A 17046-nucleotide genomic window follows, 5' to 3' on the forward strand; every position below is an offset into this window, starting at 1 on the left:
TTCCTTCCTTCCTTCCTTCCTTCCTTCCTTCCTTCCTTCCTTCCTTCCTTCCTTCTTTACCCCTCCCTCCCTTCTATTCCCCATTCTCCCTCCCGCTCTCTTTCTCTTAGCAAAAGAGTAATGCAGCGCTGGGCTCAGAATTTGTTGGATCCTGAGTCCTAGTGGTCTTGATCAGCTAGATGTATTGGCAACTTTAGCACTGCAAGAGTGAAAGTTCTTTGTCTCTGTTTCTTGCTGCCTGCATAGACTGTGTTCTAGAGATGGAAAGACCACTGTCAGGTTGGATGACTCACTGAAATAAATCTGATGTGCTCCATGCAAGCAGAAACTGATCTCCAAGTAACAACACCAAACTTCAGGCCAGAAGTTAGGAAGGAGAAGCACAAATGAGATAATGAGTAAATACCTATCAAGATAAAATGGACAATAGTGTAAGCTACATACATAGCTATATGGCTGCTGGGTGTTGAAAATAGGCCTAGGAAACATTCATGTAAATTTTAACAAAGGAATGATGAAGAATGTCTTAAAAGACTATTGTGGAACTCTGTTATTCTATTCCATCATTTGGGCAACTGTCCTGGTACAAGCCTCTACCATATTTCCATGGGCCTAGCTACTTTAACAGTGTCCCCAACTCCCATGAGCCTACCTTCCTGTCCATGTTGTCACCAGGATGTTTGTAAAACACAAATCCAGTTGTGACACTCTGCTGTTTAATCTCTCCAATGGCTTGTTATCACATACAGGATTAAACTCAAACTCCTTAGGAAGGACTTGGCCTACATGTATCCAATATCAAGGTTCTATCAATATACTCATCCTTCCATATGCATATTCTGTTATCTTAAACCTGTAGGTCTTTTCTTTAACTTTTAAATTTTAAACCAAAGACTTATAGAAAAGTTGAAAAAATAGTAAATTCTTTCCGTATATTCCTTACTCCCTCTAACGTGTTACATAAAAACAGTCCATTTATCAAGTAATTCACATTGAGATAACATTATTAACTAAATTAGATGAACTTATTCAAATTTTGTGAGTTTTTCACTAACATTTTTTGCTATTCCAAATCATATTTAGGAACCCACCTTGCATTGAGTAATTGCTTCTTAGTCTCCTGCAGTCTGTAACAGTTCCTCAGTCTTTCCTTATCTTTCATGACCTTGTCCATTTTAAAGAGTATGGACCAGTTGTTTTGCTGAATGTCCTTCAGTTTTGGTTTGCCTGATGTTTTCTCATGTTTGGACTGAAGTTATGTGGTTTTGGTAAGAACAACACAGAAATGTTGTGTTCTTATCAGTGCATCATATCATGGGGTTCACAATGTTGATATGTCCTACTATTGGTGATATTGACCTCTATCTATCAGAAGATGGTTTCTGCAGGACTGTTTTTTTCCTGTAAAATTTCTATCATTGCCTTTGTAGTTAATATATATCTTGGCAGACATACTTTGAGACTATGTAAATCTTGTTTGTTCTAAAGATTTTACCCACTAATTTTAGCATCCAACAGTGAATCTTGTCTACATCAATTATTACTGATGCGTGATCTCATTCTCATTTTTTTCCCCTTTGCCTTAAATATCTATCACCACTTTTTCCTCATGGTCAATTTCTACTCATCCTGCACATCTCAGTTCCAGATTGTTTCATTGTTTCTCTTCTGTGAAACCTTTCCAGACCGCCCCAGGCAGATGAAGAATTCCCTTCGCCTCACTTCCTTAGCAGCCCACACATAGCTACATAATACACATCACTATGTTTGTTGGCTGTTTTTCTTTTCCTGTGAATCACCCCACATGAACTTCTTGGGGGTAACTACACTGTCTCAGCATTTTTTCTGCCATTTTTTTCTGCAGTGTTGGGTCTATAATAGACGTTCAATATGTTTGGAGAATAAATGAATGAATGAATACATCTGTTGTATTCTTTCCAAAATTCATTTCCAGGCTGAATAATTTAGAATTTTTATTGTTACAGTTAAAGAATAGTGCTCATTTCTAAATACATAATTCTGATTTTCTGCCAAAATTTTACCCCTTTGAGAAATTTACTTCATCATGTTCCTGGCAGAATCCTTACTTAATCCTTGAAAAACAAAACTAAAATCCTGCTTGCTGCTTTTTTTTTTCCTACCTCCCCTTGTCACGCGACGGCCTATCTTTTCCTCTTCTACTGTGATCCAGTTTGTAAGTATATTTTTTCAGGGGCAGAAGAGAAGAAACTGCTCTTTTATTCTTTTTGCTAAGCTGCTAGGTGTTTCCCACTCTGATCCTGATGCATAAGCTTCCTTAATCCTTGGTGATACTTTTCCTCCTGTGTGCCTTTATTTCCATGAAGAAGCAAAACAAACAATGGAAATTGACTTTTTGGCTAACAGTTCTCATTATTATTATTACATAATCAGTGATTTGAATCATTAATGTAGGAAACCAGGCATGCATGTGGATGAATAGCTTGCCTGGCTACATTCCCATAGACATGTCAACAGTAACTAACATAATTGTAGATGCTAAAAGGAACTTGTCCTCCATTATCATTATCAGCAGCAGCAGCATCTTGTCATTGAAACCTGTACCACCTTGTGTAGTCTGCACAGAACCATACGTATTGTTCTTAATCAGTAACATCGCTCTTTTGAACCCTCTTATCACTTAGAACGAACCCTTATAATACCTCATTTTGGTAGTTATGTTAGACTGCATTGTAGCCATCTGGAGTTGTTATCTCATCCTTCTCAATCCACTGTCTCCCTACCCACACTAGACCAGGAATTCTTTAAAGTCTGAAACTGAGGTTCATACCATCTTTATCATTAGTGCCTACTGCTATGCTGAGCGCATAATAGGAGCTCAGAAGTATTTATGGAATTCAACTGCTTTTCTTCCATCTAAAACAGAAAACAAAGAAACAGAGAAGTTGAGGAAGGGTGTGTAGGAATGAACAATTATAGCATCAGAACTTTTTTTTCATTGATACAATGTTATTGATGAGCACAAGTTAAATAGAACAAGGTTTCTAGAAGTTCTGAGAAGTTAGAGAAAGAAATCAACAAAATTGACATTTTAACAAAAAACATGGACTACAGAATCAGACCTGAAAATACAAAAGATTCATTTGGATTTGATTTATGTAACACTTTTCTAATGGTGGGTGATATTCAACCAAAGAAACAGTCTAAATGTCATTCTCTTTACCTCCAGAGCAGTATTAATTTTAAGAATCTACCTCCTCTTAATTCTCATTGACAATGTCTTAGTTCTGATCCTCGTTTTTTTTTTTTTATCAAGATAATTGCACTACCTTCAAATGATTCTCCTGCTTCCAGTTTTTTCTCCCTTCAATTCTTAAGAGATGGCTCCCATTGATCATAAGACCAAGTTCTAGTTCTTTATCATGGCATATGAGATGCTTCAATTTTGGCTATCAATCTATTTTATTAGACTTTTCTCTTACCATCCTCCTTATGCAAAGCTATATTCTAGCCACATAAAACTTCGCAAATCTCCAGGAAGGAGTATAGCATGTTTTTTTTAGCTTTCTACACATTTCCTAATGCTGTTTCTACAAACAAAAATTCCTATCATTTTCATCTGATCCTCCCAAGACCCAAGTGAAAAAAAAAAAAACAACAACTACACACGCACACACACACACACACACACACACACACGCACCCCTCGGTGATATATTCCCTAAATTTACAAAGCAGAATTAATCTCTCTCCATCATTTGCCATAAAAGTTGGTCTGTACCTTTTTATAGCATTTCTCATATTGTTTAGAATTCTTTGCCCGTAAAAATTATATTCCCTAAAGCTAACAGTTATTCATCTCTGCATCACCAACACCTAGAAAGAGATTTTAGTAGGCTGCGCTGATATAACAAATTCTGAAATATCTGTGGTCTATCATAATGAGAGTTTAATGTTCACTCATGACAGACCAATATGACAGGGAGAGGAGAGGAGTTTTTGTTCCACATAGTTACTCAGGGATCAAAGCTCTTTATATCTTATGATACCACCATCTTCAACGTGTGAAGTTCAAGTGTGCCACAGAAACATTAAGTAGAAGATCGCATGTGGGAGATTTTTATGGATGAGAACTAGAAGTATCATACAAAACATTAAATCACATTCCATTGCTGTAACTTGTTCACTGACCCAAACTAATTTCAAAGGGCCTGAGAAATGTAGTTTATCTGTGCGCCCAGAAAAAAAGAAAAGAAACGTGGATGTTAGAGAGCACAGCATTCTCTGTCAACATGTGCAGTAAATAGGTGCAGAATAAGTACAATGAAAGAACTGTTTCTAATCTGAAGCCATTGTGATGGATTCAAAGGGACAAAGAAAATCGTTTTTGAACAAGAAAGTCCTGGTTTCAGACTATAGCAATTCAAGCCATTTACTAACTCTGTAGTCATGGCAAATATTTAAAGCTCTCTAAGCTTTAAGTTCCTCATCCATAAGTGAAGTTAATACAGAGATTAATTGAGGTAATACATGAAAAGCATCTGGCACATTTGAAAAGCTATTTAATAATTATCTATATTTCATTCAAATCATTTTTTTTTTTGCCTCAGAATCTGCATTGTGCTAGTACAAAGTGCTAAGTATCAAGACTAAGAAAACCTCTTAAAAATATTCCTTACCTTTAGGGAATTTACAGACCAGTTGTTGGGGCATAATAACAGATAAGAAAATATACCATTTAAAATACATTGTGATAGGTAGGCTTTTCACAACAGAGGCTATCAAAATATCCAGTAAACAAATAAAAAAGTACACACATCATTAGTTACCAGAAAAATGTAACTTAGAACCACAATAAGTTCCTATGACATACTCACCAGAATGAGTAAAATTAAAAAGATGAGCAATACTAAGTGTTGGCAAGTATATGGAACAACTGTAAACTTCTTACGTAGCCAGGAGAGTGTAAATTGATCCCATCACATAGAAAAAAAGTTTTACAGTACCTACTAAATATTAAGAAACACATATCCCATGATCTACCAATCTCACTCCAGACATCTGCCCACAGGAATGTGTGTTTATGTCCATCATGCCAGACAGGAGTGTCCACAGCATTTTTACTCATAAAAACCCTACACTGAAAAGAAACCAAATTTTCTGGGAAATGTTCTGGTGAAAGGAAATGTCCTATACCTTGATATAGATACAGATTACACAGTACATGCATTTGTCAGGACTGTTAGAACTCACACCTAAGATCTGTACATTTCAAAGTATATAAATTATGCCTTAATAATAACAATTACAATAATGATAAAGTAACGAAGTATAAAGCAGATGCTTCCAAATCAGCTACAAGAGTCTCTTATACCTCAGTTTTGGTTGTCTAGAGGATGGCTCCTATCTTAAGATATGCCATAGTCCCTCATGCATCCAAAGAAATTTTATTAATAGCACATTATCTCAATAATTGTTTCAACATTGTTAAAGTCATTATTATTGAAAAGCCATCCCCAGTTTTATCTTCTAGATAATCTAGCTCTTTAACGGCCCCCTGGAACCACTATTGTGAGTTCCACATACTACCTAGACTATATTTTAAGGCAGACCACCTAAACATACCATCCATTTTGGGTAAGAACCCAGACCACCATCTTGAATTACATATATATTAATCTTCTTCATAAAAAAGGTACTCTTTCTCACGTTAGTAGTAAAAAGAAAGAAAAAATAAAAAGAAAAAAAAACACCAAGTAGAAAATATTTTGTTGCAAATCTGACTTAAAATAAGAGGTAATGAATTTCCTCAACGTCCTCTAAAGTACTATCTTTTGAAAACTACATTCTATTCCCTAATTATATGGTAAAATATGAATATAGAAATATTTCAAAATATAATAACATAGAAAGGCAAAATTATCACCCAAACTCCTAATCCCAAAAATAACTACTTTAATCTTCTGCTAATAGGTAGACAGATAGATACACAGATATTCTTTTTAAAGCTATTTAGATTAAAAAGTTAGAAGATAAAGAATAAGTATCAGCAAAAAAACATAAAATTTACTCACAATTCCATCACTCAAATGAGGTAGGCATCATAGACTTGACACCACAGAAGAATTGCTTGTTTCCTTGGCTGTCCATGTCTTAGGAACAGAAGAATGTGTCTGGAGAATAGAAGAATTGAATGTGAAGGATTTTCCCATCTGGCTCCGTCTGCAATGGAGAATTTTACTTTGATTTTGGCATTATATTAGTTTCTAATTTTAGTTCCTTTTTTCTGAGTTTTCTTCTTTTGCCATTTCTATATTTCTTGTTCTCATGCATTTGCAAGCATATTTTAGTGAGAACTGGGAGAGGCTATCAGGGAAATTGTTTAAGTCAGAAATCTAACAGCTATAGGATGAGGAATCCCAATGAATTAGATACCAAGTAATATCTACTATCAAACATCATAAGGGTGTCTGTAGCCTGGGTTATTAAGGAAGCTAGAGAGGATTTCTGGAAGGGAAAGCCAATGTAAAAAGACTTCTAAAGGCAAAGAAAAATATGGAGAAAATTGCCCTATTGTATTACACAAAGCAGATTGTGCTTTTGGCCTCCTCACAGATTCCTGCATGAGGAAAGAAAATAGATTTGGCATACCCACACAGTCTTATTGGAATTAATCTTCCTTTCTACTTAGTGACATTTGTTTCAGATCATTAGCAACTAAGAAGGCAGTGTGTAAGCTGGTAGGATAATTGAAGTAGAGATTCTTGGTTTACTGTTTCCCACTAAACACCAAGGTCCAAATACTCAGGGATTCTTTTTTTTTTTTTTTTTCAACGTTTATTTATTTTTGGGACAGAGAGAGACAGAGCATGAACGGGGGAGGGGCAGAGAGATAGGGAGACACAGAATCGGAAACAGGCTCCAGGCTCTGAGCCATCAGCCCAGAGCCTGATGCGGGGCTCGAACTCACGGACCGCGAGATCGTGACCTGGCTGAAGTCGGACGCTTAACCGACTGCGCCACCCAGGCGCCCCAGGGAGTCTTAAATAGAGGAAAAACAAGTAACCTATGGTAAAAATAATGTGAACTTTATCTCAAAAATATAATTTTATTTGATACAGAAAAAATTATTTCATTTCCAAGAGAGGAGGTTGTTTTTTTGCTTGTTTTTTAATTGAGGTAAAATTGTTATATAACATTGTATTAATTTCAGGCATGTGACATAATCATTTGATATTTGTATACACTAAAAGTGACAATCACAGTATGTCTAGTTACCATCTACCACCATAAAATTGACCTCCTTAACCCTTTTTTCACACCCCCATCCTGCTTCCCCTTTGATAACCACCAATCTGTTCTCTGATTCTGAGTTTTTTGTTTGTTTGTTTGTTTTTTTAATTCCATATATAAGTGAAATCATGATATCTCTTTCTCTCTCTCTCTTTTTTTTTTTTTTTTGATTAGCACAATACCCTCAAATTCACATTGTTCAAATGACAAGATTTCTTTTTTATGGCTGAGTAGTGTTCCATTGTTTATATACTGCACTTCATCAATTCATCCACTGATGAACACTAGAAATTGATCCATTTCTTCAAAATTATCCAGTTTGTTGGCTTATAATTGTTCATAGTAGTCTCTTATGATCCTTTATATTTCTGTGGTATTATTTGTAACTTCTCTTTCATTTCTAGCTTTATTTATTTGAGCCTTCTCTTTTTTTCTTGGTGAGTCCAGCTAACAATTGTTAATTCTGTTTGATAAAAAGAAAGATATGCAGGCATACCACTAAAGAAAGGCACCAAACCAAAAAGAAAGAGAGCAGGAGAAGAAAGGAACAGAGAAGAGTTTAAAAAAAAAAAAAGTCAGAAAACAATTAACAAAATGCAATAGATACATATTTAATATAATATGGACTATATATAAATATAAATTTACAAAAAGATTCATCTATATGCTTATAAGAGATTCATTTCAGATCTAAAGACACACAGAGGTTGATTGCTGCCAAATATGCCATTTTTAATAGAATTATAAATGGTGTTTTTCTTGGAGAAGAGAATCAAACATGGAATTCTAACCCTCTCAATATTCTGAAGGATCCCTGCAACATCTTGTGAAATCTGACAAAGCTCATAGAAAACAGAAAAATTTTTAGGATTTCTGATAAGAAATAAAACAATGTGGGAATAGACATCTTCATATTTGAGGAAATAAGACTACCTTGCCATAGAGACCTGGAGAGAGTTCCCTCTCTCATATAATTCTAGTCTAACCCTGGTTAAATCTACTTCTCTGCCTACTACACATCTGTTTCCTAGTAACTGAGCAGTTGAACATGGATGGAGAAGAAAACACAGAACTGAACTATTAGGATTACTTCACTTTTAGGACAATTAATCTGAAATTGTCCCATTGTCAGGCTATCCTCACAATAACAGCTGACATTTCACAATGCCAAGCTCTTTTAATTCACCAAACAATCCTATGATGTAAGTACTATTATTATCCCAACTTTACAGATTAGAAAACAGAAGCACTTAGTTGTTAGGTAAGTAAGGACACAGTTATAATTGATACAGCCAAGACTGCATTCCAAACAGTCTGGCTGCAGGATCTGTGCAGATAACCATTATACTATAATGCCTCTGTCATCTTACCACATCTCCTAGTGAATGTGTTTTCCACTGTTAGAGACCATTATTTACAGATGCTCTCATAAAATCTATAAAAATTACTCCCCTTTCCTCATTCCTAATTGATGACTTTGTTTTTTTTTATTTCCCCAGGAAAATAAAGTATTCAGAAGACAATTCCCTCATCTTTCCATCACCAAATCTCCCAGGTTTTATAATCAGTATCTATATACTCAAGTTTCTGATACAGCCAGTGAAATATGCTTACTCAAATAGGGCTGCTAAAACTAGTCTGTCTAAAATGGAACTGACTTTAATCCCTTCCTGCCTGCTCAGGAATTTGGTTCTTAAATTTCATTTACTCTACTAAGGTGTCATTCCTACTGACTTACCTGGTGGAAGCCCATTAAATATTTCGATTGCTTTCCTAAATTTTCTAGTCATTAGGCAGGCCATGTGATTACTTCTGACCAAGTAAATGTACAACCATCTTGCACTAAGAGAGCGAAAAACCCCATGTACACTTTTCTAGTCTTACTCATCTGCTGTAGCAGTTGAACGGTTTGCATATTTAAGATCATGCACATATAAGACAATGGAACCTCAGTCAGACTGTGACCTCAAGGAACTTTGGGTAAGAGAGCTTCCAGCCTACTTTCCCTGAATCTGTAGGATGGATGAAACATAAGCCTTTGTTGTAGTAAACCACTGGAATTTGGGGCCTAATTTGTTACTGCAGCATAACTTAGCCTATCCTGACTAATAGAGCATACAAATACATTATAAAAAAAATATATCTTAACCCTATGTTCTATTCCAGCTAGTGTCAATTTATTCCGCTTTCTTTACAGAAAAATCACTGAATGTATTATCTACATTCAGTCTCCACTTCCTTGCTTTAAAAAAAAATCTATAATCAGCCTTTTTTTCCTCTTTATAATGTCACAAACATCTTTATCTCACTAAATCCATCAGTCGGTTCAATGTCCTTATTATTCAATCATTATCAAGCTTTGAAATACTCCCTTCACTTTATTCTCAGTGAAATTTGTTTATTTCACAGATGGCTTCTCTTCAGTTTTATTTGCCACTTTCTTTTCCTCTACTCTTTCCTGAATATTGTCCTGCCCCCCAATCTTGGTCTTTGGCCCTACTCTCTCTCTACCTCCTTCAGTGATCTTACAATTTTGTGCTTTTATAAGGCATCTATATGCTGATGACAGCCAACTTGTATTCCCCATCCAGACCTCTCCCTGATGCTAGACTCACCCCTAACTGAATATTAATAGTAATAGTTTAGAGGTATCTAAAACATAACATGTTCTAGTCAAAACTTTTTATTTCCACCTCAATCCCCCCAAACATCTGTTTCGTCACTATTTCCCTCATTGCATTCACTTATTTGCTAAACTCAATCATGGCCTGTGCATGGGTGAAGTTTGTGCTCTGCCAAAATTCTAGATGGCTCCATTCTTCCCGTTATTCTTTCTCCAATGTCAACTTTATCCACGTCTAACATATCAGAAAGCTCTTTTGGGTTTTACTCTCAAAATATATCCACGTCTCATTATTTCTGCTCACTTATTCAAACATCACACACTTCTAAGATACCATCTCCTTTGTGGCCTTTAGAAATTGACTCACAACTGGTCTCCTTGCTTCTACTCTCACCACGCTACAATTTATTCTCTACACAGTCACCAGGGAGCTCTTTAAAACTACATATCATATTATGTCACTTCCTTTACAATACTGTTCTGCTTTTCATCACATTTAGAATAACAGCCCAGCTGCTTACCAAGGATTCCCCTGGCCTATACAACATGGCCTCTGCTACCCTCTAGCCTTACCTCCTGCTTTGCTCCTTCTGACCCTCTTCACTTCAGCTACACTGACCTCCTTGAGGTTTGTAAAACACTCTAAGCTAGTTTTTGCTTCAAAACATTTACACCTGCTATTCCCATCCTATGTTATCACCTCTCTATTGAACAGTTTGTTAGAACTTCACACTACTTTTTCCTACGTATCTTCAGATCTCTGCTTAAATATCCCTTCCTCAGAAAAGCCTACCCTGACATCCACTCTAGAACAGCCTTTAAATTTCCTACACTCTCCCTCCTTTAATTTCTTGGTAACATCTACCACACTATAAAAGCATATTCTTGTACATATGTGTGTATTTAACTCTTGTTTCTGTCTTCCCTACTGTAACTTAAGTGTGGGGTATTTACCTTGTTTGTCCCTGGATTTCCAGCACTCAGAATAGAGCCAGGCACCTAGTGGATGTTCTATGCATTGCTATTGTATTAGCAAATGAATTAATAAGTCACACATGTCTAATTTTGCATATGGTTCTTTTGGAATTTTATCATTTTCTTTAAATTTTAATTCCCAAAGACAGGAAAGGATTCACTGAGGCAGAAAATCTCTCTGACATAGAGAATATCAGGAATGATCCCTAGCTGAACAAAGGCCAATTCTACAAATAGCTGACAAATTGGCTGAGTTTTGGTCAATTCATTTTTTAAAGTCACTTCCTGAATGTGTAGGTTTTTGCAGGTACTGGATCAGCCATGCAGTCAATCCAATTCAGCCTCAGAAGTGGGAAATAGATTGAATGTTTTTAAACCTATATTTTTACTCTCTCAACAGGGGGAGTCTACACTTTGGACAATTTCCAACACAGAAACCATACGTTTATGAAAATCTCTGTAGTGTTAACCTTGTTGCATCCACTTTCCCGCTGCATGATTTCCTCTTCACATCCAAGTACTTAGAAAGCACTTGCCCTTGTTACAAGAAAAACTAATGTTGGAATCTCTTCTAATCTTCATGTTTCCTGAATTCCTATTAACAGAAGGGAAAGAGACCAACAATCTCATGTGTGGTTATTCCAAACACAGCCTCATCTTCATCTTCACATTTGAGCACTAAGTTTAAGAGCGAAACTCATTACAGAATAGAGAAAAGGGGCACATTTTAGCAGTTAAGCTTCAGGACAACTTGATCCGACCTAAATGCTTTGTAATCTCTCTTTAAACAAAAGCTTTAGCTTCTGTAATCCTCCTCTTTATCTATTCCTATGATGCCTCCTGAGGTTGAAGCTGCTGCTCATGTCATTTTTATAAACAGCCTAGATCTCTGCCCACAAATTGTTTTCCAAGGGTGATGGCAGTGGTGTCAACTTAGCTCAAGTGTCATGAGTCATGTTTCCCTCCCCTTGGAGACACCTGCCCAAGCAGAGCCCGAACATCCTTTGCTTGTAGTCTCACTACACAGGCGTTCTGTTACTGAGCATCCAGGCAGCCAAGGGCCCTGGCTCATTAAAGTGTGGCTGAGAGACTACTGTGTCTGTCTGTACCTTCTGTTCTTGAAATTCCAAGAAAAGCCTTCCATTTGTCCTGTAAATATGCACTTTGCTTCACTGTGCCACACTGTACCCCAGGCTCCACCCGAAGTCTGGTGTCTTTGATAGGGTCCTTTGGTGCCTGTGAAATTCTCTTTCCTTTCCTAAAGGGAAACATCAAGGAAGCTCAGGCTCCATGACTCCAGACTGATGCCCTAAGGAAGAAACAGTCTAGCCAGGATTGAAATGGCTCCTGCTGGCCCAGTCACTGTGAACAGGCATCTTTTTTTTTTTTTTTTCCAAGCATCGTTAATACATGCTGATGAATGTCGGCATATAGAGACAGTGAAAAACTACAAGTCAAATAAAAGCCAAAAAGTAAAAATAATTTTACAAACATCACTATGCAGAAACATCACAGAGAGCAACCAACTTCTGCTTTACCTATTATAACAGAGCCATGTGACCGCATGTACACACACACACACACACACACACACACACACAAAGACTCTGCAAGGAAGCAGCTGTCCTTTTGTTTTCTTACAAACCAATGCTCTAGCTATTTGTGAAAGACAGACAATCTCTAGATAAATCATCATAGGATAAAGACCTATTTTGACTTTATCTTTGACCTAGAACTCTGGGATCAGACACACTGATAAGAAAGTTGCTATCACTGGGAATCAAAAGAACTAGATTGTCAACAAGTGGCCTACCTTAAGGAAAGGAGTGTGGACTTTAGCATTAAAGAGACCTGGCTTTAAATCCTTCAGATTCCATTTACTAGCTGTGCAGCTATGAGCAAATACCTTAAGCATTCTGAGCCTCAGTTTCTTCATATGCACAAAGCTTCTTAGAAGGATGATGTATATGAAGTGGCTAGAACAAAGTAAGACCTCAGGGCTTTATAGGTAGTTTCTACTAAGGGCCAACTCTTACTCATATTGGACAAGACACACCACCTCTTTGGGCCCCAGTTTTTAGCCTCAAAAAATCAATTCTAGGGCACAATAATGGAAGGAAGACTGATAATGTAAAGATTCAGGATTTTATTGATAAAACTTGATGAGTCTCCTTCTCCTTGGTGTTTCTGGATGGTAGATGGGCAGAAGTTCTGTCTCGACATATACACAGGTGTTAATAAAATAGGATGTGATGATGGTAAGTCCTTAGGGAAGGAAGTATAAAATTTCCACTCTCATCTTGACTTTGTGCTCACTAGCTCTCTCTCTCCCTTCCACTTTCCCATTCTCTTTCTCTCCCTCTCTCAAATGCAGAATGGAGAATCTGCTGTCTCAGTCTTACATTTCATGAGATTATTAATATGAACATCCTTATAAAATGATATATAAACACTAAGTTATTATTGCTAACTATTTAAACATTATTAGAGTGTCTCCAGTTTTCCTTGGATATAAATTATGTTCAACCCTAGACTGTCCTAGAAAATAGTAATTGAAAAGAAGCTAATGTCCTTTTGATATTATACACAGAAAACCCGATAGACTCCTAGAGTCTGCTAGAACTGATACATGAATTCAGCAAAGTCGCAGGATACAAAATTAATGTACAAAAATCAGCTGCATTCTTATACACTAATAATGAAGCAACAGAAAGACAAATAAAGAAACTGATCCCATTTACAATTGCACCAAGAATCATAAAATCCCTAGGAATAAACCTAACCAAAGATGTAAAAGATCTGTATGCTGAAAACTATAGAAAGCTTCTGAAGGCAATTGAAGAAGATACAAAGAAATGGGAAAAAATTCTGTGCTCATGGATTGGAAGAATAAATATTATTAAAATGTCAATACTTCCCAAAGTAATCTACACATTCAGTGAACTCCCAATCAAAATTGCACCAGCCTTCTTCTCGAAGCTAGAACAAGCAATCCTAAAATTTGTATGGAACCACAAAAGACCCCGAATAGCCAAAGTAATATTGAAGAAGAAGACCAAAGTGGGAGGCATCACAATCCCAGACTTTATCCTCTACTACAAAGCTGTCATCATCAAGACAGCATAGTATTGGCACAAAAACAGACACATAGACCAATGGAATAGAATAGAGACTCCAAAATTGGACCCACAAAAGTATGTCCCACTAATCTTTTTCAAAGCAGGAAAGACTATCCAATGGAAAAAAGACAGTCTCTTTTTTTTTTTTTTATAAAATTTTTCAACGTTTATTTATTTTTGGGACAGAGAGAGACAGAGCATGAACGGGGGAGGGGCAGAGAGAGAGGGAGACACAGAATCGGAAACGGGCTCCAGGCTCTGAGCCATCAGCCCAGAGCCTGACACGGGGCTCGAGCTCACGGACCACGAGATCGTGACCTGGCCGAAGTCGGACGTTCAACCGACTGCGCCACCCAGGCGCCCCAAAAGACAGTCTCTTTAACAAATGATACTGGGAGGACTAGACAGCAACATGCAGAAGAATGAAACTAGACCACTTTCTTACACCATTCACAAAAATAAACTCAAAATGGATAAAGGACCTGAATGTGAGACAGGAAACCATCAAAACCCTAGAGGAGAAAGCAGGAAAAAAACCTCTCTGACCTCAGCTGCAGCAATTTCTTACTTGACACATCTCCAAAGGCAAGGGAATTAAAAGCAAAAATGAACTATTGGGACCTCAAAAGATAAAAAGTTTATGCACTACAAAGTAAACAATCAACAAAACTAAAAGGCAACCAACGGAATGGGAAAATATATTTGCAAATGACATATAGGACAAAGGGTTAGTATCCAAAATCTATAAAGAACTCACCAAACTCCACACCTGAAAAACAAATAATCCAGTGAAGAAATGGGCAGAAAACATGAATAGACACTTCTCTAAAGAAGACATCCAGATGGCCAACAGGCACATGAAAAGATGCTCAATGTAACTCCTCATCAGGGAAATACAAATCAAAACCACACTGAGGTATCACCTCACTCCAGTCAGAGTGGCTAAAATGAACAAATCAGGAGACTATAGATGCTGGAGAGGATGTGGAGAAATGGGAACCCTCTTGCACTTTTGATGGGAATGCAAACTGCTGCAGCCCCTCTGGAAAATAGTGTGGAGGTTCTTCAAAAAATTAAAAATAGATCTACCCTATGACCCAGCAATAGCACTGCTAGGAATTTACCCAAGGTATACAGGAGTGCTGATGCATAGGGGCACTTGCACCCCAATGTTTATAGCAACACTTTCAACAATAGCCAAACTATGGAAAGAGCCTAAGTGTTCATCAATTGATGAATGGATAAGGAAATTGTGGTTTATAGACACAATGGAATATTACTTGGCAATGAGAAAGAATGAAATATGGCCTTTTGTAGCAACGTGGATGGAACTGGAGAGTGTTATGCTAAGTGAAATAAGTCATACAGAGAAAGACAGATACCATACGTTTTCACTCTTATGTGGATCCTGAGAAACTTAACAGAAGACCATGCAGGAGGGAAGGAAAAAGAAAGTTAGAGAGGGAGGGAGCCAAACCATAAGAGACTCTTAAAAACTGAGAATAAACTGAAGGTTGATGAGGGGTGGGAGGGAGGGGAAAGTGGGTGATGGGTGCTGAGGAGCACCTGTTGGGATGATCACTGGGTGTTGTATGGAAACCAATTTGACAATAAATTTCTTATTAAAAAAATAAAAATAAAAGAACAGACTGAATATTAAAAAAAATAAAGCTCCTATGAACTTTGAAGTACAAAAAAAAAAAAGTTAATGCCCTTAAAGTTCCCTATATAAAGAATACTGGGTGAAGGTATCATATCATCTTGTATTTGGAGAGTTTCCTAAGTCTTCTTTCCATACCCTATATTTGATTTGTATTAGACAATTTCATTTGTAATCCAGGACTGCCACTAGTCTTCCTACAAAAGAAAGTAATGCAGCTGGACTCAGTTTCATCATTTTTTAAATGCATGCATATACAAGGACTCTCTTGATCGTTTATTTAAAAGGTAGGTAACAGAATTTAAATGGGATTAATCAGCACATAGCTATACATACACATACTGTTTTGAGTTGAGTAGCTGGCATTTTTCACTTGCTTTTTTCAGGTGATCAATCTATCCTTAAAGAGCTTTCAAAAGACATGAACTGGTCTGGCTCAAACACTGGAGTTTTCTTTTCTTCTTGTATTGATTATAGTAACTATAATAACAAGCCAATATCCACAGGGTAAAACAAATCTCTCTCATACTGGTGAACAACTGGTAAATTACACTGACCTATTTTTCTTTAATGATGTAAACTATGTTCAATCATTAAAAATGTTCTCAGATTGCCTGATTACCACTTGTTTTTCAGCTTGACAGGGTACTAGTGAGACAAAGTGGTAATTCCACACACCAAACCTTTTGTAAATGAATTACTGAAAGACAGAACCGCCAACCTCAGAACAAATGCTACAGATAAGATGGAGTCTTACCACTCATCTGGTCCCTACTTGGCTCATCTTTAGCATCATTTTGATTTGTACTTCTAAATAGGTAAAATAGTTTTCTGTTGCTTTGTAACAAATTATCACAAACATGGAAGCTTAAAACCACACACGTATTTTATAATCTCGCGGTTTTAGTGGGTCAGAAGTTTGAGCACCTCTTAAATGGGTCTCCTATTTAGGGTCTCACAAGGTTGCAACTGGTGTCTGCTGCATTGAGTTCTTATCTGAAGGCTTGAAATTATCCATATCCAAACCTACTGCCATTGTTGGCACAATTTACCTTCCTTGTCATTGCAGGGCTTAGGGTTCTGGCTTTTTCCTGGTTGGATATTGGGGCTGCCCTCAGTTCTTAGAAGCTGCCTCTAATTCCTCACCATGTAGACTTTCCCCAATGGCTGCTAACTTCATGTTAGCAGGACGAGTCTCTAGAGCAGGTTTGGTACCAAAGTAGTCTTAAATAACAATGTAATCATAGGAGTGATATCCTTTACTTTTGCTGTATCTTATTAGTAAGAATCAAGTCACAAGTCCCACCCACATTCAAGGTAAGGGAATTATAAAAGAGCATGAAGACAAGGAGGCAGGAGGCATTGTGTGTGTATATGTGTGTGTGTGGCGGGGGGGT

This window comes from Herpailurus yagouaroundi, unplaced genomic scaffold (genome assembly GCF_014898765.1).
Source record: "Herpailurus yagouaroundi ecotype Mexico unplaced genomic scaffold, PumYag 140, whole genome shotgun sequence".
NCBI lineage: Eukaryota > Metazoa > Chordata > Mammalia > Carnivora > Felidae > Herpailurus > Herpailurus yagouaroundi.